Below are 27,191 nucleotides of genomic sequence, written 5' to 3'. Positions count from 1 at the left end.
ATTATTGGGTTTGATTTGAAGGGCATACAAGCTGAATCTGAAAATAAAGCCAAACAAAATGGGCATTCTTATACCTGTCCACCAAAAAACATACATGAAGCTCAAATCTCAGGTTACACAAGCCTCAGGTCCTTCACAAAGTTCTATGGGAGGCTTAGAGTTACTGGATCCTATCTGGGTCTAGAGGAAAAACTCTCTCCTTAATCTTAAAATCCCCAGAATTCCTGATGGTGAGATCTGACATCTTTTTAGAGAACTGACCTCTCCCCAATCTAAAATAAATGTGAGCATTAAGCAGCCCCAATCAGACGATCTCTTGGAAGAAGTTTTGCTATTTCAGTTGTCACTATCCTAACAGTAAGGATTTCTCTGGCTGAACTGAACAAAATGAGTCTAGGAAGGAAAAACAATGGAGGGTTTGTTTTTATTTTGCATTTTAATTTATTTAATGACTGATTACAAAGTTACCAATACACACAAAAATCATCAAAATCTTTCCTATGATCTCTCTCTCTCTCTAAAAGAAATAATTCCTGATCTTACAGACAGGTAATTAAAAGCATTTTCATACAAGGGTCTTATTTTAAAGGACCCTCTATTGACAAGCTAGTTCCTTTAGCAAAACAAGTCTTAAGGGGAAAAGGAAGACAAGTTTTGCCTTAATTTCTAGACCTTCTACTTAAATCATTAAGTGGTGGTCATGATAAAGTCAATTGGATTTTAGTAAATTCTAAGCAGAATATTTTGGTAAAGAGCTGCCTGCTGTAACAGTTAGCCCCTTAGGGCAATTATTAACTTTATTACATATTTTCAGCAGCTACACAAACTCTTTTTAATAGGCATGTGCATATACTGAACCACTAATCACCACTAGGTGTCCTCTCTCAGCAATTCTGTAGCATTGCAGAATATCACATGAGAACATCTCCCCCTTTATGAGGGTTTTTTCCTCTGTTAAATTGTTATTTCAAGCTCTGAATCTAAGTCGTTCTTTGATCTCTATTATATTAATTTTACTTATACCAAACAGGTGTTTGAAAAAAGAAGTCTGTTGTGCTATCTGGAAAAACACTCAGATGCCTATCTGAAAATAAAGCTTTTGGATTGTCACATCATTATACGTACAGCTATTTTAAATTAATTAAGTAAGTTTAAATAAACCTGGTGATGACTCACTGGGTTCTGTGGAATTTCTTGTGATTCAATTTTGCTCTAAATCAGATGTCAAACATTGGGTGGAGATGGCCAAATTCCATTAAAAATCAGTGGGCTGTGTATAAATAGAGGACTAAATACACCCCTTAATCCACATAGGAAATCACCATCAGTGTCAGGGGGAAGGGGACATTGCACAAAGATCAGGGATAAAATATGACTTTTATGCAGTAACCTTTTAGTTACTATTGTTACTTACTGAGTATCTTATTGTTGCATTCAGTATCACTTCGACAGAAAATATTCCCACCTTTAGGATCACTGCTATTTTTGCCGTTTGCTCCTCTTCCTTCCCCATCCTCCATTCTGTTTCTCTCCCTCTTCCCTATATTTGTCTCCTCTATTTTTCCATTTCCTTCCCTGTAGCTATTCCTAACTTCCCCTGCTTCCACAGTCTTCCTTCTACGAAAATGATCAGTGATGCCACAGTAAGTGTTGACACTGATGTTGACACTCCATTGAAGTTAATACAGAATAGGGGGAGAGGGTTCACACCGTTCAAAATCATTGTTTCCAGAAGGCTGCATACTCAGGCAGCCACACTGCATCTACTGCACGTGGCTCCCATTTGGATGGCTCTCTCCTTGACCATGAAAACCAGAAACTTCCTCCTTTTTTAAAAAAAAAATAAAAAAAATCAAAGCTCAGATTGTGCACAATCTGAATATACCATGTGGCTCACATAAATACAACTAGTGAGCTAGATCTGGTTTGTGAGCCATATGTTTGGCACTCCTACTTTAAACACTTCATGCCCAATCCCCCCTCCCCCAATACATGGTGTGTGTATTTCTAGATAGTCAGAAATTTCACAGAGGGAGAATTGTTCAGCAATATCTTTTACTTAAAATTAAAGCCTAGCTAAATAAACGCTGCCAGTCAGAATACACTGAGATGGATAGGGAAGAAAGCTGCAGATCCAACACAAGGGGGAGATGGAGAGAACAAAAAGGATTAGCTAGAGCGAGGTGGCCAACCTGAGCCTGAGAAGGAGCCAAAATTTACCAATGTACATTGCCAAAGAGCCACAGTAATATGTCAGCAGCCCACGATCAGCCCCCCCACCTGCTCCCAGCACCTCCCACTCACCGGCAGTCCCACTGATCAGCACCTCCCCATCCCTCCCCTGCGCCTCCCAATCAGCTGTTTTGTGATGTGCAGGAGGATGTGGGGGGATGGGGAGAAGAGTGAGGGCATTCCAGGCTCAGGGGAGGGAGCGGGAAGGGGTGGAGTGGGGGCAGGGCCTGTGGCAGAGCCAGGGGTTGAGCAGTGAGCACCCCCAGGCACCTGTAGCTCCAGCCCTGTAGTTGGTGCCTATAAAAGGAGTCACATATTAACTTCTGAAGAGCCACATGTGGCTCCAGAGCCACAGGTTGGCCACTCTTGAAATAGAATGAGAAAAAGACAGAGATTTTAGGAAAGCAGGTAGGAATTTGTGCAAGTTTTCATTGTACCCATAATCTGCCATCCAACTTCCATTGATCTCTAGGATTGTGGGTACCATATGTCTCCAAATATACAAATTAAGGAGAAAAATTATCCATGCAAATTAAACCTATTAATAGCAGGTGTAACTTCATCTTTCATATTGGCCCCTCCATTCAGTGTAAAATGATCCCTCTTATCCACACTGCAAAACACATGAAGTACAGAGCAGTGAGGGAAACATGGCCACTGGTGCTGCTCTTGCCCTGTTCGCACTAATCTATTCTGCCGGAGGGGTCGGAATAAGTGCTAGAAGTACATGTGCATTAATACTTGCTCCCTACGTATCTGGAAAAAATATTATAGCAAGATGTAACCTGAACTAAACCTCCCCATGAACGGATGTGTAAGGTGGGAAGTAGGAGGGGAAGCAGTGACACAGCTCAGAATTACCATCAGTTTAGCTAGCTTTTCCAGTTGGCCCCTTAAATACATGGCACTAGCTGCAGAGTTACAGGCAATTAGACACCGTAGTTATTTATTTTTTGCATGTTAAATGGTTTTATACTAAACTTGTCTCTCACCTGTGAACTGCTTGGTGTCAACATTAAGAAAGACTGTTTTGTAGGAAAATACATTCCAGTTATTCTACTGAGAGTGGGGTGACCTTGTGGAATTCTCTTATGATCCCCATGCCTTACAGTAAAACAGAGATAATACCCACTTTTGTAATATACTTGGGGATATACAGAAGCAAAACAAGGCAGCACAGTAACAGATATGTAACCGTCTAGGGGCTCCACAGATATCACTGTGATGCACACCATGGCTGCTTAGAACTATATAGAATCAGAAGTGTAGGCTGGAAGGGACCTCAGTAAGTCATCTAGTCTTCTAGTGCATCTCCCTGCAGTGAGGCAGGATCAAGTATACCTAGACCCAGGGCCAGCTCCAGCTTTTTTGCCTCCCCAAGCGGCGAAGGAAAAAAAAAGATAAAGCCGCGATTGGCGGCAATTCAGAGGCAGGTCTACCGTGCCGCTTCATTCTTCGGCGGCAATTCAGCGGCCAGTCCCTCCCTCCGAAAGGGACTGAGGGACCCGCCGCTGAATTGTTGCTGAAGACCAGTACATGCCACCCCTTTCCATTGGCCACCCCAAGCACTTGCTTCTTGTGCTAGTTCCTGGAGCCGGCCCTGCCTAGACCTGCCTCTCTACCCATAAGCTTTCTATTCAGCTATCAGGACACTGTGCTTACACTGTAAGGCATTTGCTGTCTAGATGAATATTATCTTCAACAATACTTCTGCATGCATTTTTAATGGAATTTTTTAATTGATCTGTTTTGATCATGATGCAATGCACTTGGAATTTTCATTGAACATTAGCTAATCTCTGCCTCTGCCAATACTGAGTTCATGCTGAAATTCCATATCTGCTTCCCTTAACACATGGGAATATAACTTCATCTGGATCATCATGAAAACACTCGCAGGAAGTGGGTATGGGAGGGAACAGAATACTTTAAAGCAACTCCTTGTGGACTTTATCTGGGATCATTGGTTCTGGTGACCTCTGGTCATCCCAGCTCAGCCTCTAATTCACTGAATACATGGCTTCACAGGAACTGGTCTGATGTGGCTGAGTGCCAACCAGTGACTGCTGCTTTAACAGAAAACTTCCTAGAAGCAGAGAGCTGCAGAAGAGTTCAATCATCTCTACAGATCATTGCAGGGACACAGAATCATCAAGGCCAAAGAATGCTCCAGTCCATTCATATTATTATGCTAGAAGGAGTTAATCAACAAGTCCTTTGATAAACAGAATATCACAGTCCTGGATAAAGCCAATGGGTGTGCTAAGCACCCTTTTTTCAGGCTAAATGCAAAGAGCAATTACGCCCCTTTTATGTAATAATGGCTAGAAATAATAGAAGCCACTGTCTAAGACAATGGCAAAGCCTGATCAGAACCTGTGTGGACTGAGGGGTTTCCTGAATGCAAATACAGGGGCTAAGGGAATGTTTGGCAAGCTGTGGGTGTGGGAGAGGGAAGAAAGCCAACAAGAGACACAGTTGTCTCTGAGAGGGAGAATATAGATATTGCTCCTTGGGTATGCAAAAGGCAGGCTTGGGGATTTCTGAGCAAGGAAACTGCCAGTTGTTTCTTCTGTATTCAGGGAAACAGGACTTTGTGTACATTTGTTGTAAATACACAGAATTTGACCAAAAATATACTTGACTTGTATCATCAATTTCTCCTTCCAATGGAAACAAACCTGCAAGACCCTGATTATTGGCTAACCGCCTGGGCCAAAGGACAATAATTCTGAAGTCCCTCTTTAAATATTAGACAGATCAGTTGCTAGTGGTTGCAATCCAATATTCAATCAGTGTGGCAGATTTCTGGACAGAATAGTATAATGGTACACCAATAGTACATCAGTGAATTGTAATGTCTGCCTTAAATTTGCTGTAGTTTGAACTTCTTTTTGAATGTGGCAAAAACTAGGAAATTGAATATAGGACTCAGCTTTCCAGTACCTGGGCTGGAAAGGGAAGAGGTCTGAGCATGAGCTTCACATAACTCAAAGTAAACCTCTACTGGAAATGTACATAGCACCTCTTCCAGATTCTGAGGATTCTCCTAGTCATCCTTGGCCTGAGATTGGTGGCCTCAACAGAGATAATAGGGAGGTCCTCATAAGAGAAGTTCATAATAGGTAGGAATATCTGAACTCTGCCTCAATTCAGCAAGATTTTTAAGCAGATGACCAATTTTAAGCATGAGTCAATGGGATTACTCATGTTCTCGAGGACATATTTAAATACCCTGCTGAATCAAGGGCCTTGGTATGGAATACAGACAACCATCAGAGGACACAGTAAATCCCCAAATTCATAGCATTGTAATGGGATTAAGTATTGCCTTCTGATTCTGTACAGTGCAAGGTGCATTTTTTCCAAAACATTGTAGACAGTGTTTTCCTTTCAGTTCCGCATTATTCCGTTACCACTTTTCCTCTGTCTCCATGAAGACTTTTTTATTTTTCACTACTCTTAAATGTAATGGAAATTAATAAAACAGAGAAGTCAGTTTCTGACATCTTCCTGCCAATTAAATAAATTTAATGAAATAAAATGATCTCATAAATCTTTAAAACTGTTTTTAAGCATCATTAAATGTAGCTTTTAAGGTTTTTTAAAGTATTTGATTTTTATCATGCACACTGGACTTTAGGATGCATACTATGGTTTCAAACATGTTTCCTCAGTTGATACCATTTTGAATTACGGCTATCATACAATTTGGTTTATCTAAAAGTATTGACATTTCTCGCTGAGGACATAGCACTTTAAACAATCCCGGCTTCTGGTCCTGAAAGCTTCACCTCCTAGTGTAGTTGGAGGGTTGAGCTGACAAAGCTATGCTGATTTCTGTTAATTGTTTATTTGGAAGGGAACCCACTTCATGAATAAAACTTTTCTATCTGGTGAATATCAATAAAACAAGAAGAGAGTCAGATTTTTACAATGTCCTGCTGAAAATAATCTAGGAAAATAATTAATGAAAAAAGCGAGGGACTGTCTCCTGACCCTGACAATACAACTGTTTCCATGTTGTATGTTGTTTTCAATTTGAAGTGAGCACAATGACTGAATTTGCAATGCACATTGCCATTTTAACAACATTTATTATAGATTGCTTACAATAAGCACCTTATTGTGTTTAATTTCCTTTCAACAGAAACCCTTTCCTGAGAGCACAGCAGTAATTTGGAGTGTATTCCTTTACCCTATTATATTTTTTGTATGCAGTTGAACTATTTAAAGGACTACTGGCGGGCATTCTAATTAACTCTGAAAAAGTCACTGTAGCAATAAAGCATGTTTGAACTACCTTTAATAAAAAAGGTGCAATCAGATTTTTAAAAACTTTGGATGTCCTTCACGAAAGCTAGTTCATTGCTTCGCAGTGTGCCGCTGTTGACAGTTAGCATAGGTACTTTTAATCTATTTTGTTTGAAGGGTTGTACTATCTTGTCTTCCTTGTGCACAAACACAGTCAATGGAGCACAGAGCTGTTTGTCCAATGCTTTACACTTGTAGGGCATGCTTTTGCTCTCTCACTAGGGTAAATCAGAAGCATCTCATTTGAGATATATAGAATTATACTGGTTTTAAAATCAGTGTGAGAGCAGCATCAGGGCCATGGAGTATCTTTTGTCCAAAAATCTCAAAGTGATTTATAAATATTAAGAAATTAAGCTTCAAAAATTCCTGTGAGGCAGGCAGTATTATTTCCACCTTAGAAAGGAGTAAACTGAGCACATGGAAACATCAGAGCTGGGATAGGATTCAGGAGGAAAGATGATTTGTGGTAAAGCACTGGACAGGGACTTACAAGATACTGGTTCAGTTCCCAGCTCTGCCACTGACTTTATAAGTGGCAAATCACCTAATCTCTTTGGTCCAGATTTACAAAGGTGTCTTTACTTAGGCACCTAAAGAAACAGATAGGCCCTTTTGAAAATTCCACTAGCACCTGAGTGAGTTACATACCTAACTCCAGTTGACTTTGAAGCAGGCTCCAGTTTTGGTCATGGCCTCTGGGCACTATTGTAACACCAAAGATAAATAATGAGTGCAGACTCAAATAGCTCCCTGCTCAAACTCCTAAACCAGCATCATGCCTTAACATCTGAATCAAGTAGCCAAATCAACATCTTTCTAATGGGGACAAATTGGTTTCTGTTACTGACAGAAGCTGAGTCATTGTGACTTAAGGCATAGCTGTACACCAATAGGCTTACTGAAAGGGTATCCTCCACTGGTTATGGAAATGGGGGAATTCTATAATTCTATATCATCACTTAACCATGATTGTTAGTTCATGGTTCAGGTTTCTACATTGATTGCTGGAGGAAAAATGTATTCATGTTCTCTCAAGAGAATCTGACTGGATCAGATAGTGCAGCAAGAAAAAGCTATAAGGTTCATTTGTCATTTTAAGATAAAAAATATATTGACAAAAATGGAAATTGTGATTCTTGTTTCTGTATGCAGAGGTGCTGGAACAATTTTATAGTGGAGGTGCTGAGAGCCATTGAACCAAGCTGTAAACCCTGTATATAATTGAAATCACTTCAAACCAAGAAGTGCGGTAGCACCCCTAGTTGCAGCACCCATAGCTGTATGAGTGAATAATTGTGGCCTGGTCTACACTACTAAGTTAGGTTGACGTAAGGCATCTTACCGTGACCTCATGATGTTAGTGTACACACTACAGCTTTGTCCCACCAATGTAGGCATAGGGCTTATGTTGGTGTAGTTAGGGTGAGGCAGTGTCTGCGTAGACACTGCATTACTTACATCAGTTGGTGGCTGTCTTGTCTATTTCATGGCTCTGGCTGCTACCCAGAGGCTCCCCACTTAGGGGGCGAGAAGCCCGGTTGACTTAGGGCAGTAGGGTAGACATGCCCTAAGACTGTAGTCGTTACTTAATTTTATGGTTTACTCATTTAAAAATTACTATCAGCGCACATCGCATAGGCCCATAGTTGTCTTACTTTGGCTGAAACAGCCATTGAAAAAATCCTTCACCAGAAGAGACATGGGCATGTGTACACTACAGCCCTAAGTCAACCTAAGTAATTTCTGCAGTGGCTGATGTCCACACTACCCTCCTCTGTCGGTGGTGCGTGTCCTCACCAGGATCGCTTCTACTGATTGAAGAGGGACAGTGTGAGGGACTGAGATCCGTACTCTCAGCTCTGCACAGCTCCCTGCTGGGAGCACAGCTGTCCTCCTCCCCCCGGCTCTCAGCTCCCTGCTCACAGCTGGGAGTGGGGAGCTGGGGGCAGCCAAGAAATTGACAAGACAGCCAACAGTTCATGTAAGCAATGCAGTGTCTACACAAACACTCTGTCATCCTAACGACACCAACATAAGCCTTATGTCTCTCGTGGAGGTGGAGTTATTATGTCAGTGTAGTAGGGCACTTAGGGCAGGTCTACACTACAGCTGGGATCAATGCTCTGAGATCGATCCACCAGCGGTCGATTTAGCAGGTCTAGTAAAGACCCACCAAACCAACTGCAGATCGCACTCCAATTGACCCCTGTACTCTACCCCCACCGAGAAGAGTAAGGTAAGTCAACAGGAGATTTTTTCCCATCGACCACCTGCGGTGTAGACCCCGCAGTAACATGACCTAGGGTACATCGACCCCAGCTACGTTATTCATGTAGCTGGGGTTGCGTAGCATAGGCCGACTTATCACGGTAGTGTAGACATAGCCTTACATCGGTGGAACAAGGCTGTAGTGTGTACACTGACATAAATTAGGTTGAGATAAGCTGCCTTATATTGACCTAACTATGTAGTGTAGACCATGCCTTAGAGTCCCAAGCCTCCTGCTGGCTAGATGATTTAAAGTAAATCCACATCACTATATAGATAGGACTTACACTGTATCTTGAATCTTGCCAAACTCTACTTGAGGCGTTCCAGATGGAAATATCATATTGCAAGTTTAACCACAATAACAGGTAGGCAAGCATGGCACCACAAATCTTAGCTACTGCAATAGGACACAGGAAGAGCGTCCATATAATGAACACATTGAGCTACACCTGCACGTACAGGGAGGCAACACAAACCATGGAATACTCAAGATATATACTCCAAATGGATCACCCCACTCAAGAAATAAGCCACTATATTCTGCAACAGTTGAGTTCACTGGAACAATCCAGCTTTGAAATTAAAAAGACCTGGGTTACTGCCAAGATTCACATCAGAAAGCAACGGTCACAGCTATCAGACACAACGAGCAACCGAATCAGCTGAGAATCGAGGCACAGTGTCTCATAGAAACTATGAGAAGGACTATAAGAATGTGAAGAATTGGGGCCGACAGGAGAAGGTCCACTCAGTCTCTACGTATTCCCCTAAATTCCCCTCCAGCTCTCAGTATACCACTTCTGTCATACCCACGTTAATCTCATACCATTCTGTTCACATTCAAGTCCATACCTGCCTTAGATATCAGAAAAGCACGGATCACATTTCCAGGTTTGATGGAACCCTATGCAGATTTAACTGCCCACCTCAAATTAGTGACATTGTATGCCAAAAGGTCTCATATTGTGAAGAGGGGTAAGATGATGGAACCTTCACATGTAAAAGCCCTGGGAGAAAAAGTACTGATTTTTCTATCCTTTTGGATCCTTCAGCATAAAACAGTATAATTTTTAAAAAATTCATGCTAAAAGCAGAATGCAAAATAGTCCTTCAGTTTGGTTCTTCAATTTACACTATTGTTAAAACCTATCACCTGTTGTAAACCACTACAGAGTTAGGAAGAGAAGTGGCAGTCATGAATATTGTAATTAGATTGCTACATCTCAGTGGAAGCAGCTCTTACTTTCATTTCATCTGCTGTGTCCTCTGATGCTTTCTGCTCAAGCAGAATCTGTTGACTGTTGCTATAATCATGCCCTTGTCAAGGACTCAAATTGTACCTAGTTCCTTAATTTCTTTATGCAAGAAGTCATCCAGTTCACAGTAAACAAAGTATTAGAATCCAATACTAACAATAATACAACCAGAATTAGTAAGCTGAAAGGGGATCAGCCCAGAAAATATAACATTGTGGAACTGGATGTAGGTTTAATAATCTCCTGGAAGACTGAGTCAAATGGAGCTTAAAACAAATGAAGAGCTCTACAAATGACTATAAAAATACTGCTTTTGCACATTCAACAAGAAGGAGAAAGCAGTCCCCAAATGGATTAAAAGACATACAAGTAGGTCACAATGAGGTGGTATAGGCCACTCCATTCATTAACATATAAACAGCAAGAAAATCTAATACATGACATAAAAGGTAGAATTTAGAAAAGGTAAGGGTTTTCAACAATAAGCACACATAGCAGTGTTGTACACACAACGTAATTCCTTGGTCACCCAAAGTACGTACTATTCTTTCATCAGTAATTTCAAAATGAATAAATATAACATAAAAATAGGAATAATTTATGTATTATTTCAGGGTGAAATCCTGGCCTCCTTGATGCCAGTGGCAAAACTCTCATTGAATTTAATAAGGTCAGGATTCCAGCCATAGTATTGAAATAGTAAAAATCAAGGTAACCAAAATAAAGTACATATTTGGATCAGAGTTACAGCTGTTGTGTTGTGATGAAATATGCATTTCTTTCTTTAGATTTGTGAAGAATGTGTGTTTATTTTTTATCTTGTTAGAATAAGATGTATGACCTCTGTAACAGAAATTATTATTACTTTTCATTAAGCAGCTGGATTTTTCAATTGGTGTCATGGTTAAGGATACAGTTGTCTCTTTGAAACCTTAATTGGTTGCTGAAATAAGGATTTTTTTTGTTTATGGAATATGATAGTGAATAAACAACATCCAATCGAAATATAGAACTGTATTTCCATTGTAGGATAGGGTAGTTTGTATTTCTTTTGGTGACATTATAATAAAAATGTTGTATCTGATAATCAGGTAATAAACAAAGAAAAAGAAAATATTTCAACTGTCTGGTGTCCTAGTTAATGAACTGTGGGAAATCTTATCACAGGTCTTGATGCAATGCATGGATTTATCAATAAAATCCATACTAACAACCTTAATGGGTAGTGGCAGGGAGAGGAGGAAGGTAGAGATTTTCAAAGCCAATGAGGGAATTCAACCACAAAATGTCCACTAATTTCAACAGCTTCGAATAGTTGGCTTTGAAATTTCTACCAAAGACATTAGTGTCCAATATCTTACCTAACTGTAACCAATACATGAGATTTGTCATTTGAAGCATGAACTGCTTAAGAGGCCATTTGGTCATGTTTAGTATTTCTTCTATCTAATTAACAGAAGAGTGTGAAATTAGAGTAGAAAATTTGTATTCATTTCCCCCCTTTCAATCAGAAGTATCTTTACCAGAGCTGAAGTTAAACAAACTCTCAAAGTCATTAGAGAGATAAGATGGGAGAGGAGTATCTTTTATTGAAGAAACTTCTGTTGGTGAGAGATACAAGCTTATACAGAGTTTTTCTTCATTACTTTAATGACTTTTAATGCTCTCCAAAGGAACTTCTGTATAATAGCTGTTCTCACTTGACCAGGGAACAGAAATTCCACAGGAGGGTACTCAATAAGGTAAAATTCCTGGAAATGTATCTCCTGAAAAGCTGTCTGTCTGTAATTTATGCATCTCTTAAACATGTATAGTTGGAGTCACTTTTGAAGTTCAAAGGAATTTGCACATATGTTTGGCCTGTCTAGAGTTACTGAGTATTATACCTAGAGTTTAAGCTTGATCAAAAGAAATCAGAAAAGAGCAGGGAGACAGAAAGTTGGAATGATTAAATCTTTCTTTCCCAAAGAAGAAAATTGAGAGGAAAAGCATCATCTTCCCGTCATTCAATAATAATCCTCCAGAGTCTACAAGAGGCTGAAAAATGGTGAAAAAAGGAATCTGGTGGAAGCAGATCCCTAAATGTAAATACCTGCAAAGAACTGCTCAGTAAACCCCCATGACAACCAGGGAAATACAGTAAGTATGACTGGTAAGAAAATTGTCAATTTTTTCCTACAGAAAAAAAACCTAATTTGTTTTTCAAATCAAAATTTTCCATGGGAAATGTCAACTTTTTGGCAAAACATCAAAAACCAAAATACTTTGGATGAAAACTGAAATATCTCAGTTCAGAATGATTCTTGGTGCCTCGTGGAAGTTGTAGTTCAGGTGTTTGTGCTTTCATTTACCTTTATGGGCCAAGCTCTCCGGCCAGGATACACTCTTTATGATGTTCCTTCCTCCCTGTGCATCATGTCATACTTTACTTTTCCTTTAACCCCAGTGAAACCCTTTGAGGGGTTCTGACACCATAGTGAAAAGGATGGGGCTGTTGGCCATGCCTCTCTTGATTCTTCCTATCTCTAATCCACGGTGCAAAATCCAGAGGTTACTAGGGCTGCTCTGCTTATGCCCAAGCCCAAAGGATTACGAACACAAGCATAGTAAAAATGGGAGAAATTTTGGTTTAATGCTCAAGATATGGGACGTATGTAAGCGCCTGATATTCCCCACCGGAGCCACGAGAGCAAAAACAACTCAGTTCAGAACTTCTGTCTTCATAAAGCCAGGAAATCAGATATCCCTATCATTGCATACCCAGCTGGCCAACACAAGACACAGTCCCAAAGACATTAATGCCTAACACTCTAGAATTGCTACTGACATGTAAGATTATGCTGCTTTGAGGTCATCTCGGTAGCCTTGTATCTTGCATGACATTTTGCTTTTAATTTCCTGGGAAATTTATGATTCATTTAGCTCTCTCATTATAATCCATCACTGGACACAGGAAATATCTATTTTGGACTTTTAAAAAAGCCAACATTTTTTCACCATCTTGCTGTCCCTGATTGAAATTACCATTTGTTAAGCTACCAGAAACTTGTTCCTGATTTAAGAGCATCATCTATATAAGAACAAATAATGGGAACTCCCTACCCGCACTGTTTCAAATGTCTCTGTTATGTTCTCTACAGTAATACCTCAGCTTGTTCCAGGAGAATCCAATCTTACCCCAGCCTAGGGCCACATTTGAATAATGTGGAACAGTTTCCTGCAGCCACCTTAACACAGAGATACGGTCCAAAGGGAGAACAAATAAAAGCATACAATGCTCTTGATCCAAGTGAACTGGCTGCATTGTATACTGGGAACTGTAGTCCCTACAGACTTAACTTGCATATTGAAGACAATGGCAGGCCTGGTATGCATTGTAGTACTCCTTGAGCCACTGTTGATATATCAGATAACTCAGTCTAAAATACATACATATTCTGTATATAAAAAAGTAAACAAATAATTAAAATAAATTAGGAAAAAGAACAGGATACTTTGTTTTGATAATATTTAAAAACAACAAGCTTAATGTTTATTCTTATTGTTTGCCTACTGCTGATCTTTTGTTCTGGCTGGATTACCTCAGAAAGCTTTGCTGAAATAAGCTTTTGTATGCTGGCAAAAGAGAGGCAAAACAAAGCATCTTGATTAGTTACAATGCAGATCAGTTCCTTCTCATGCTTACCAGAGCAAGGAGAACAAGTCACATGTGGTCTGAAGGCTGCCTCCCTCCATCACAAGCTGGGGGGTGGGGGAACCCCTCACTTTCACCATATTTTCAAACAACTAAGTTCTTAGCTAAAGAATTACCAGGTAACACAGCTTTTTAATTACCTTGTTCAGTTCTTTTGAACAAGTAACAAGAAAGAACAGTCAGACTTATTTGTCATGCAAGCTACAGCTGTCATAATAATTAATCTGTGTGCTATGTAATAAGAGGGGAAGTCTTAACTTCATTCTTAAATTAAAAAATATCTTGCCTTTGGAAATGGAGACTGTTTACTAAGCTGTGCTCCTGGGTTCCCCAGAGCATCAGCCTTTTGCAAGTGCTGATTAATGCTCACAGCTGCAGTTGTATCAACACATTATTCTAATGATACTTCTATTTATATATACCTGAAAAAGTGTGTATTTTAGGTATATATAGTTTTATTTTTTTTTTAAATTAAGAATCGTGCTGAATGTCAAATGCAGGTTTGTTGAAATACTCCAGGATGAGGCTTTAACAACTTCAAAAGCAACAGCAGCTTTGGCCTTCTACATTGCAACTATCCGGTTATATCGTGAAGAAAGAGACATTAATTGTAATATTAAGTTTGACACTGTAAAGCCTAAATACAAAATACTATTTGTATTTTGCACAAATATGGAAAAACGTGCATTTGTGACAGCCTCAAGCATTATACCATAATTTTAAATGGAACAACCCAGCAGCTTTCAAACTGTGCATCTTTGGTTGTGTATCAAGCTGAACACATTGAATTTTTAGTAATTATTCTGACATGGGTTGTCAGAGATAATTATGTATTACCTGCTAGTGAAATAAATGAGAGATCCTTATTTCCATTTAAAGTTATGTTATGGATTTGATAAACCATGGACAAAAAATACATACTCGAGTCATTACTGCAGCTCAGCATCCAGTACAAATCTGTCAGATTTCAAAAGCACTTTCTTTGCAAGCAAAATGTAATAGAAAATGTTTTCTAACACTTATCTCTTGGGTGAAATCTTACAGCTCAGTTTAGTAATTTTTTATTGTTTCCTAGATTTGTAAGATATATGAATCTATTTAAAAATTGTTACTAAACCCTTTAATAGGCCTATATAGATTCCTATCAATGAGCCCGATTCATTAAATAGCTGAAATTGTTTAAGAGAAACTCTGAGCCAGATTTGCAGGTGCATTGCAGCCGTTTGGTTTTCATTGCAGGTGGAATCTGGCCATAGAGTAGGTGTTTTCTATTCTAGGGGGATCACCCCAGTGAAATGGGAATCCTTTGGTGGTGTAGAGCCTATGTAGTACTGACTTCCTACCTCACTGCTGGTGCAAAGTGGGTGTGGTTAGGGCTTCATTAAGACTTGCTGATCTCCAGCTGTGACTTAGGGCCCTTTGTTCAGTTGGCATCCTGTGTAATTTAAAGCAACCTTCACAGTTGCTCTAATTTTATGCTGTGGACTGGAATGAGGCAGTCAGCCCAGAACTGGGGTAGTGCAAAGATGAACTTTAGGCCACTTCTGAACTCTTGCCTCCCCAACCTGTGCTGGGTGCTCATCATCTGGGGTGAGATGTTTGGTTTCTTGGAAACGTTTCCTTTAACAGAAAACTGGCAGATTGCTACTGCCATGTATGTCCTTTCATATAATCTTGAGGGGGCTTTAGGGGGTATGCTTTCCCATTTGACATTTAAATGTAGTTATATTCTAATTTCAAGTCTTTATTTAGGTTCAGGGACAATGATTTACACTGAATGAAACTGTCAAATACTGCCTTGAAGAAATGAGATGGGTGCTGCATAGTTGCGTTTATTCTTAACAAGTAATGGGCTACATTCTGCTTTCTGTTACAGCTGTGCTAACCCACTGCACTGACATCACTGGCATTGTATGTCTTTGGTGTCATGGAAGTGCTGTATCTGTCATTACGTGACAAGGCGACTTCATTGGGTCAATACTAGTGACTGGCCAAAACTATAACTATATGCAAAACTACAAACTCACATCCGAGATGCTTGGAATTTCAGCAGAGGGAAGAGAGATTATAAATGAAGGATAAGTGTCCAAGTTTGAATCCCCAAATCCAACCTGCCCCATCTATTTAGGGTCCAGCTTGAATCCAAAATTGGAAGGGTCATATTTTTCTGCAGTAGTCTGGGCTGAGCTGAAATCTCATGTGATTTCAACTGTTTTGCTGCCATCAAATCTGAACTGAAATCATAGCCCTCATTTGGCCTTGGATGCTGCACTCTAGCTTCAACATTTTATGGGTCCAATTACCCCTTTCTTGGCTCATTTTCATTCACAAACCGATGAGGTGAAATTCCCTGTTCACAAGCCCAGCACAAAACTTCTGCTTCACTTAAGACCCATTTAAATCCTAATAAATAGGTATTAAATACGACCTAAGTAGTGCAGAGGCCTTCTGTATAAGATTGAATTTCACAACAGAAGTTTAGGTCTTGTGATGTCTGTTTAAATGCATGTAGAATGCTACTAGTTTCTTCAAAGGGTGCTTCAGTATCAATAGGAAAAGTCACATGGATACAAAGATGAAAAGGTTTGAATTTGCCAGTCAATGAGACCATCTGCCTGATCAAAGGCAGCCCAATACTGGGCCCAAAGTGATGGAACAGTAGAGAATGACATGGCGCTACCCCTGACTTGGGTCTGGCAATCTTCCTACCTGCCAAAGTTCAAACATCCAAACCAAAATATATCAGTGAGAATTTCCAGCCTGAAATGCAGATAACCCCTGTTGCAACTGCACATATATTATAGCACCACTGCAAATACCATTCATTGCATCTTCAAGAACAGCAGCAAACATGTAGTAACCCCCCTACCCCCGCCCAGCCTCCTGATGATACTTGGCTTCCTCTATCAGTTGGAAGGCATAGCTTCAGACCTACCCTGCCCCCCTCACCAGCAACCAGTCCCTCTTAGAGCTCGTTTTTCTTTTTTTTAAAGCATCTGGTTTAAGCTGTGGTTATAAAAGAAAGCAGAATTTATCCTAGGATCTTTATGTCTGAATGAAAAGAGACAAAAAGGGAGAAGATCTGTTGTGTAGTAATGAATCACAAGCATCCTTAGATTTCCTTAACAAAATCCTTAACCCTTATTAAATGCAGAGGATAATTTACAAGGGGTTTAGACAACTCACCAGTTTAGATACTAGCAGCTCCTTCTAGCTCTATTTTAGCAACACAACTATAGCTGTCTAGCTCAGAAACAGTTCTCTACAACAGACTTAATTAGACACAAGTGCAAGCTAGATAAATAACTTTTACCTTTTGACCATTAGCACTGCCAGTCCATAGGATCAAAACAACATACATGGACTTCAGGTTTGTGTGTATACCCTATTAAATAACCCTTTAGTTATGGGATTATCACATCTGAACCATTAGCAATTATCTTTGAGAACTCGTGGAGGACGGGAGGGATCCCAGATCACTGGAAAGGGGCAAATATAGTTCTGATCTATAAAAAGGGGAATAAGGACAACCCACAGAATTATAGACCAGCCAGCTTAACTTGGGTACCTGGAATGCTAATGGAGCAAATAATCAAACAATCAGTTTGTAAGCACCTAGAAGATAACAGCATGATAAGTAACTGTCAGTGTGGATTTGTCAAGAACAAATCATGTCAAAATCAACCTAATATCCTTCTTTGACAGGGTAACAATAGAAGTGATTCTTCTCGACTTTAGTAAGGTTTCTGATACCATCTAATGTGACAAACTAGGGAAATATAGCCCAGATGAACCTGCTATAAGGTGGGTGCACAACTGGTTGAAAAAACATATTCAGAAAGTAGTTATCAATGGTTATCAGTCAATCTGGAAGAGCATATTGTTTGGAGTTCCACAGGGATCTGTCTTGCATCTGGTTCTATTCAATATCTTCATAAATGATTTAGATAATGGTATAGAGAGCACACTTATAAAGTTTACGGACAATACTAAGCTGGCAGGAGTTGCAAGTCCTTTGGAGGATAGGATTATGATTCAAAATGGTCTTGAGAAACTGGAAAAATGGTCCGAAATAAATAAAGTGAAATTCAGTCAGGCTGAATGCAAAGTACTACACTTAGGAAGGAGTAATCAATTGCACAAATACAAAATGGGAAGTGAATGCCTAGGAAGGACTACAGCAGAAAAGGAACTGTGGGGTTATAGTGGATCGCAAACTAAATATGAGTCAACAATATAATACTGTTGCAAAACAAGCAAACATTCTGGGATGTACTAACAGGAGTGATGTAAATAGGATACAAGAAGTACTTTTTCTACTCTACTCAGCACTCATAAGGTCTCTGCTGTAGCACTTAGTCCAGTTCTGGGCACCAGACCTTAGGAAAGATGTGGACAAATTGATGACAGTCCAGAGAAGAGCAACAAAAATGATTAAAGTTCTAGAAAACATGACCTACAAGGAAAGATTGAAAAAAGTTTAAACTGGAGAACAGAAGACTGAGGTGGGACATGGTAACAGTCTGCAAGAACATAACAGGTTGTTATAAACAGGAGGGTGATCAATTGCTCTCCCTATCCACTGAGGACAGGACACGAAGTACTAGGCTTAAATTGTAGCAAGAGAGATTTAGGCTGGACATTAGGAACAACTTCCTAACAATAAGAGTAGTCGAATGTTGGAACGAATTTCCTAGGGAGGCTGTGGAATCTCCATCATTGGAGGTTTTATAAGAATGGGTTAGATAAATACCTTTCAGGAATGGTCTAGATAATACTTAGCTCTGCCTCAATGCAGGGGACTAGACTAGATGATCTATCGAGGTCCCTTGAAGTCCTACATGTCTATGATTCTACAAAACAAGTTATTTGTATAACCTCTACAGATGCTGTAAAGAGTATATGGGATTCCTTATTTCCCCTTCCTGCTGCCAAAGGAAAGCAATAGAGTTAGGGATTTAGGAGAGATGTAACAGAAGTAAAGGGAAGATTAAGAATTGAATCAGATTTGGGAAAGTATCAAGAAAGAGGGTTACAGGATTATCTGATCTTTTTTCCCAAAGTGGCTAATTTAAATTCTGCTGCTCAGGCAGTCAGAGTCTATTATTCTATTCACGTTCCTTATGAATATGGCAGGTTATTGTCCATGATCATTCGGCTTCAAAGCCTCCCAGTAATGAAGGGCTGGTGTTAGGGGGTAGGTAACAGGGCAATTGCCTAGGGCCTCACATCACAGGGGGCCCAGTGAAGCTAATTTACATGTTTCAGCCCCAACACCGAGCCCCGCAACCTGAGCAGGGTTGAAGGTAGGGGCTTACCATTTTTCCTAGTTGGGGTGGGGGAAGATGGTCATGATTTATTTTTATTATTATTATTTTTAAGTCCAAAGGGAGTGACCAGCATGAAAAGGTTGAGAAGCACTGGTCTACATAAAATATTATATCCTTATAATATCCTTATAATATCCAAATATATATATATTTGTGTTTTGAGACAAAGAATTTGCATGTTAGAAGTACATTGCAAATTACTGCCTAAAAAGGGGCAATACAGAATGAATACTTAAACTGAAAAAAGCCTTCAATTAAAATGAGTCTATTATCCAGACTGTTAAATAGAACTTGCTCTATAAAAATTCTGCAAGCAATCAACTATTTATATTTGTGCATTTTAAAATAGGGCCCACTAGTTGCTTCATGATACACATCTCATTTTCATAATGGTCCTGAGGCGTAGCAATTAGATAAACTTATTCCAGCATAGGCAAACATAACAAAGTCAAGAAACAAGCCAGCAAAAAGTACTTGTTTTCTCAGCTGTAATACAACCCCTAAACCCACCCCAGAACATGCAAAATGTTTATCTTGGAAGATATGGAATGGGATCCAGTCTGAGAAAAATGTTATGTTTTGGGAGTTTGAACCAACCAGAATGTTAGAACACCTGGTGTTTACCAGTCTCCACTTCTACTGAAGCTCTGAGATCTTACTGATTTTTGCCAAGACTGCTGAAAAAAGCTGTCTGGGCAACAGTAACTTCAAATGGGCAGTGAAAGTTCATCTCTGGCGTGAGAAGATAAAAGGATTATCTTGCATTATAGGTACAGTACGATATAACTCCCCATCCCCCATAAAAATCATTCTGTATCGTGACATCCCATAGAAACTGAATGCACGTAAACTACGAATATAAGAACAGAAGAGTGACAAAAATATCCTTCAAAAATTTAGTGCTAGCAATGGGGAGACCCACAGAACACAGGCTGAGGAGAGAGTTAGATTGCATATAGTATACACATCCCCAGACCACCTCTGACTTTTCTGTTGAGGATAACTACCACTGCTTTGTTTTAAAATTTTACAGGTAAAAATTGCAATTCTGATAAAGAAAAGAGATTTGTTTAAGGACTTGGAAAATCATAGCTTGAAAAATGTAAAATAATTACAAAACAAATCCACATGTGAGAGGAAGAGAGAAAGGTGTTTTTAACCTATAAAGTCAGCTAGCATACAGACAAGAAAAAAATCTTGGTGACATTTTCTGAATATATTTGTGGTTAAGGGAGTAGAAAGACCCATGGAATACAGTGTAAAAGGCATTTTCCATGTTTGGTCCATTTTAGAAGTTGTGCTAGTCAAGTGAAGAGCCTGTCACTGTTAGGAATTGTTTACAACTTTGTTAAAATATGATTTAAGATAAAATTTCACATACAAACTGTCAGTGATTCTCCCCCTATCCCCCACATTTAGTTTGTATTGGATCTGCTGGATTTTAATGAAGTCATTTTGCATTTTATGACACTCTAGGGAAAGTGGAACAAATGATATTTTGCATTCACTGAATTCTTTTTGTTGATGCTTTAAGATACATTTTGTTGTTTTGGTTAGGACTGCCATATTATTTACATTTTAAAAATATCTGCTAGTCTATATTCTCAGTAATTACTTTTGTTATGGTTAATATATCTTTTTACTGTATGCTTGGTATTACATGGTGGTTAAAGTTACTTTGAAAAGTGGTCTATTACAGAGGACTGTCTAATCCAAGAAGTAAGTGTTACATATTAATTATTACTTTCCTGTGGAAATAATATATCACAGATTGTTTTTAGTTTATTTTTGCACCTTGTGTATTTGTTGCACAGTAAGACTGTGACCCTACTAGATTTTATGACTACTATTGTACAGCAAGAGAATTTAGACATGGGAAAGGCTCATTAGATTGTCCAGGCCTTCTCCCTCTTAAGGCAGACCACTGAAATAGTTCCTTGCCCCACAGTTCTGACCTCATGTTACAAGGGCCAGCATTTATTATTGGTCCATGATAAAGATACAATATCCAACTCACCAATCCAAACTCAAATAAACAGATCTACAGTGTGGCTAGCTTCATGAGTTAGAACTACAATCACTTGGGATAATCCCAACGTCATGATGGTCATAAAATTCTGAGTCAACTCAGAGGAATTATCATCTATATGAATGTTAAATTCCCTGAACCCTCTCAGCCTTGGAAGCCCCAACACCACAGCAGGGAGCAATTTCATTATATCATGGAGGGACTTTGCCGTGCAACCGACCTAAACCGCATCTTACTTTTAGGACTCACGTGGACAAGATGAAGAATGACATACCAAATAGACAAACTGGGCCAGATCCTCAGTCCCATTATTCTGTTTTGGGCCACTCCAGTTGGGCCCTAAATCAGGTCCAGATAAATTAGCCTTTCTAGACAAATGTCACCCAAGAGTTTAAAAGGAGTTGTCTGGAGAGTTCTCTGAGCCTTTGCTGTTAATTTTTAAAGCATCTTGAAAACTGGGGAAGTTGGCCAGCACTATGCCTGTATTTGTCAGGGTAAATGGGATGACCTGAATAAATATGGACTGGTTTGCCTGACATTTTCTCAGGCAAAATATGGAAAGGGTATTACAGGACTAAAATCAATAAAGGAAAGATGGAAATATAATTAAAGCCAATCATCACAGTTTCATGAAAAATAGTTCTTGTCACGTGATCTTGATAGAGCTCTTTGACAACATTATGTTTGTTTAATAAAGGTAATTGTGTTAGTATAACATACCTACGCTGAAATCCTGCTCTCATGGAAGTCAATGGCAAAACTCTCAAATGGAGCCAAGATTTTGGCCCTCAACTTAGTACCCCCGATATTCTAATTAAAAATCAATATTAAATTGATTAAAATGGATAGATCTCAATGGAAAACCAACATCATAGAGTGGTTCTATGCCCAGTGCTACTCCATATTTTTAACAATGGTCTGGAAGCAAATGTAAAAATTATTCCCAATAAAACTTGCACATGACAAAGACTGGTGGAGAGGTAAGTAATGAGGAAGACATGTCTTGCACACCTCAGTCTGAACTAAATGAGCACAATCAGATTCATGCATTTTAATTCAGCCAAAGGGAAAGTCATAATTCTAGGAACAAAGAATATCTGTATCCAGATTTGGTATCCATGTTCTAAAATACATTGAAAAATTTGAGATGGTTCAGAAAAGAGCTACAAGATTCATTTGAGGTTTGGAAGACATGCTTACAATGCGATACTTAAGGAGCTCATTCTGTTAAGATTATCAAAGAAATGGTTAAAAAGTGATTTGATCACAATCTGTAAGTACCTACAACAGAGAGAAGATTCCTGACACCACAGGGCTTTTTAACTTGGTAGACAAACGCATAACAGAAATCCAGTGGCTAGAAGTTGAAGCTGCAAAAATTTAAACTGGATGTAAAGGGCCAATTTTTAAATTAGCAAGGATACTTAGCTATTGGAGCAGTTTACCAAGGGATTTTGTAAATTCTCATTGCTTGAAGTTTTTAAGTCAGGACTAGATGTTTTTCTAAAATATATATTTTTATTCAACCACAAATTATTGGGTTTGATGCAGAAATTACTGTGTGAAGTTCTTGTCTATAGCATGTTACTATTTATTTTACAGGAGCACTTACCAACCCCAGTCAGGTTTCTGGGTTCCAGTGTGCTAGGCACTGTACAACTGAGTTGAACACAGATAGACAGTGCCCCACTGAGCTCACAATCTGTGTTTATTGTTTGTAGTGTTGTTGTAGCCGTGTTGGTCCCAGGATGTTAGAGAGAGACAAACTGGGTGAGATCATATCTTTTATTGGACCAACTTCTGATGGTGAAAGAGACAAGCTTTTGCACTTACACAGAGCTCTTCTCTTCTTCTTTGAGGTAAAACATGAGCTCTTCTTTTTGTAAGCTCGAAAACTTGTCTCTCTCACCAACAGAAGTTGGTCCAATTAAAGATATTACCTCACCCACCTTGTCTCCCTAAGCTAGGCAAGGTGCAGCAGATGGATAAACAGACAAATGGGGACGGGCTGGAGAACAGATACCTGTAAAGATGAGTCTATTCACATACATTAGCAGTAGGCAGTACAGTTGAAGCCATGTCAGTCCCAGGATATGAGAGAGACAAGGTGGGTGAGGTAATATCTTTTATTGGACCAACTTCTGTTGGTGAGAGAGACCAGCTTTCGAGCCACACAAAGCTCTTCCTCAGGTGCAGCTCTCTCACCAACAAACGGTGGTCCAATAAAAGGTATTACTTCACTCACCTTGTCTCTCTACATTAGTAGTGGTCAGACCAGGGGTGATCACAAGCTTAGTGGACTTGCCCTTGAAACTGACCAGTATGTCCTCTGTATATGGAGATCATCTTTATTTTCCTTAGTCAAAGGCATTTTGTTTGTATTTTTCAGTTATATGTGAAGAAAATATATTTATTTAGGGTAAGAGCTAAGTAGGTTGTGTTGTGATAAAATATGAATTTATACTTGATAAGAATAATTGTTTGTTTATGTGGGCGGTGTACATTCTATGATGTCTCTATTCATTTTCTTGCTTTTAAGTACTTGGATTAAATGATGCGATAGGTGACTACACTGTTGTCACTTAGCAACCAGAGCTGTTTTTTGTTTTCGGAATTTCACAGTTTTGGTTTTGTTTAACATCTTTTCTTTTTCCTTTTCAGTAAGTAAAGACACAGTTTTCTACATTTTAAAGAAATGGGACTGGATGTGTTACCTAATTATTAAAGGACTGAGTAACTACTCACTCGGGGCCTGAATCAAAGCTATTGAAGTCAACTGAATGTCTCCCATTGACTTAAATGGGCTTTGGATCAGGACCTCAATGCACAACTGACAAGACATGCATGCATTTAAACTGAGCCATAAATATGGCATGGGGCTATTCAAAAGGTTTTGTATCTTGCTGGATACTTTTGAGTTTAAGAAAGAGTAGATTGGGTTCTCTGAGCAAGATTAAATAATTGAGAGAGTCTAGTTATAAATAATTATTATATTATTCAACCCAGAAGAGATTAGTGTATGATATATTGATTTATCTAGTTTGAAAGTACCTCATGTTGCATTTATAATAAGTTAGTGGGTAGATTTTCTTAGGAGCAATAAGAACTGGTAATCTACTTCTTACACTGGATGCCTTCCCTGCAGCAGGGCCACCCAGAGGATTCAGGGGGTCTGAGGTCCTCGGCAGAGGGGGGCCCCCGCTTCGGTGGTAATTCGGCGGCGGGGGCTCCTTCCGCTCCAGGACCCGCCACTGAAGTGCCCCGAAGACCCGCGGTGGGGGGCCCCTGCCACCAAAGATCCAGCTCTTCGGCGGCGGGTCCTAGGGCGGAAGGATCTCCCGCCGCGGGTCTTCTGGGCACTTCGGTGGTGGGTCCTGGAGTGGAAGGACCCCCCCGCCTGCGAATGATCACCAAAGACCCGGAGTGGAATAAGCTCCGGGGGCCCGGGCCCTGTGAGAGTTTTCCGGGGCCCCCAGAGCTAATGAAGGACCCTGCTCCAGGAGCCCCTGTGGGGCCTGTGGCAAATTGCCCCACTTGCCCCCGCCCTCTGGGCGGCCCTGCCCTGCAGTTTGGAGCTCCATGTTTTAGAAGCCTGGGCAGAAGCTGGGGCTTTATATTACTTGGTATGGGATTAGGAAATGTGACTTTGAGTCCCGTTGTCCTCTTGTGAGAGAGAGAGAGAGAGAGAGTGTGTGTGTGTGTCACAGTAAGGGCCTTAGGCACATTGGTGAGAAGTTACTCACTCAATTACTCCCATCAACATAAGGCTGGCATGATCTGACCATAAGGGAATGTTAAATAGAATGGATTTGTTACCTGGTCTGTTTGCAGCTTATGTGAGTTAAATGGAAAGAAAGATTTTAACTTGCTTGAGGTGGTAGTTGGAGTAATTTCCTCATGAGAAGAGCAGAAATGAACAGCCAAAACTGCCTCTTGTGGTAGAGCTCAGGTAGTGCCTGAGAGTGAAAACAGAGCAGAGAAAAGCCTAGTTCTAACAGTAGGCTCAAAACCAGAAGAATAAAGGACTGTTTGTCTTGAAGAATAACCGTTAATTCTTTAAACTGGCAGTAATAATTTATTTTTGTGTTCTTTTTAAATTTTGAAAGTCAACAGATGTTTTTATATAAATCTTTGACGGCTCTTCAGTGAGACACGTACAATCTGCAATGAGCAAATCAGTTTGGCTAGTTGAGCCCAAACTCAATTCAAACTTTATCTGAACCTTTTTTAAGGTTTAAAAGGTTTAATTACATTTTTTTTTAAATCATGTAGGCCTGATGCTTCCTAGTCAGTGGGACCAAAAGCTGAACTATAAAATTACTGAGAGAGCAGATATTTCTGGCCCTGTAGCAGGGTGGTTACCCTGCTCCTGCCCTGAAGGGCTTAAAACAGCTCTGGGAGGGGGCTGTGGCTGGAGAAAGCAACTTTTAGGCTGGGCTGATTGGGGGAAGTGGCTGCAGCTCCTTCCACGGCCCAAACAGACTCAGCTGGCCCTATAAAGGCAGAGAAGCCAGGGACAGACAGGGAGTCTCCCTCTGCCCATAGAGGGAGAAGGGCCTGACTACAAGGCGCTAGAAACAAAGTACCTGAGTGGAGCAGGGCTGGGGAAAGGCAGAGGAGCTGGGGAGCTCCAGCTTGGAAAGCCCCAGGCTGCAGCCTAGCATTGGGCTAAAAGGTACTGGGGGTTGCAGAGGGCAGCCCAGGGGTAGGCCAAGGCAGCAGGTCCAAACCCTCCTTGCCAGTGATGAGTAGGCTGATACTGCAATCTGCCATGGGGCATGGGCTAGACAATGACTGGCAGTAGCCTTATACTGAGGTGAGGTGGGAATAATGGGTGGGGGGTCCCTGGGGAGGGGAGACCCTAAGAGAAAGGGGTTACTGCCAGGGGGCAGCACCGCAGATAAAGGGGCACCAGGTCCTGGGAGGGACACGGGGGCCACAGCACAGGCAGATCACCGGCCTGCAGACGGCGCTCCAGAGCTGGAATGAGCTAATTCCCAGGAGTCACCAGCAGGAGGTGCCGCAGGGGTGAGTCCGCATGTCTAAAGGCCAATTGTTTCTTATTTTCACATCTTCCACCAATGCATCACCCTCATCATTAACATTAATGTGACTAGCATAAAACCTCATTTTTTGCCCTTTATGTCAATTTCTCATATTAAAATATACAATCTTTAGTTGCTCTGTTAATTTAGTCAGATACCCACTTATGTGGGGCTTGGACCTGCAGCCATTGAAGTCAGTGAGAGCACTGCTATTGGTTTCTATGGGTGAAGGATCAGGCCCATGGCCTTCAGTACAGAACTGCTCCCTGGTAATGATGGTATTTTCTTTTCCACTATGCTGTATCTTCCACTCATTAACCTGATATTTTCCTTTCTATGACAGCTTATTTTACTCATTCCCTAAGTTTGCAATGTAGTTTCTCAACCAGATTTATCCCCGTTAGCTTAACCAGGCTTCTCACTTCAGTGTTTCACTGTAACCCTGCTCTTTTGTCCATACCCGCTTCATGCATTACCAGATTGTAGTTACAAACTGAAACTTTCAACAAATAATTTAGGAACACCCGGACATACTGTGAACTTAATTACATCAGGGACAAAAAATAAGATACATAGCAGAAAAGAAAAGCAGTTGTAGAAAATAGAGTACAAAAAGGGTATTTTACAGCCAGGGAGAAATATACACAACATCCAGATGAAACAGACTAACACCAGCAGTCAGAGAGGAGACAGTTATCAGAGAAAGTGTTCAGAGATCATCATAGTGCTGGGGTATATTAAGCAGTCAAATTCAGTGACCAGATTTTTGTGTTGTGATCCATTACCAGAAACAGAGACATTTCCCTAGACTCAAGAGACTTTGATAATTCACTTGACTAAGACTTGTGAGCCCTTCAGGAAAGAATAAAACAGAAAAAAGCAGCATATGAGGACTAAGCAGTTGCACACACAGAAATAGAGTTTATTAGGATATGAGATGGTACTGGCTTATTATACGTGCTAGAATTAAAAAAAAAATCTAATTGATTTGGCCAAAGGAAAGAGCAATGGAAATGA

At 40.1% G+C, this 27,191-nt stretch overlaps 1 long non-coding RNA gene across 1 annotated transcript in view; it reads right to left on the bottom strand.

Annotated features, from left to right (window-relative positions):
* Positions 1–422: 422 nt before the first annotated feature.
* The window catches only part of LOC120374322, a 91,499-nt gene continuing 64,730 nt past the window's right edge, over positions 423–27,191 (bottom strand). The window contains exon 7 of the long non-coding RNA XR_005586004.1: positions 423–1,826. This is a non-coding gene — a long non-coding RNA (uncharacterized LOC120374322). The remainder of the gene's footprint in view (positions 1,827–27,191) is intronic.

Source organism: Mauremys reevesii, linkage group 11 (genome assembly GCF_016161935.1).
Source record: "Mauremys reevesii isolate NIE-2019 linkage group 11, ASM1616193v1, whole genome shotgun sequence".
Classification (NCBI taxonomy): domain Eukaryota; kingdom Metazoa; phylum Chordata; order Testudines; family Geoemydidae; genus Mauremys; species Mauremys reevesii.
The sequence above is the reverse complement of the archived record's forward strand: the minus strand, read 5'-3'. Positions and strand labels throughout refer to the sequence as shown.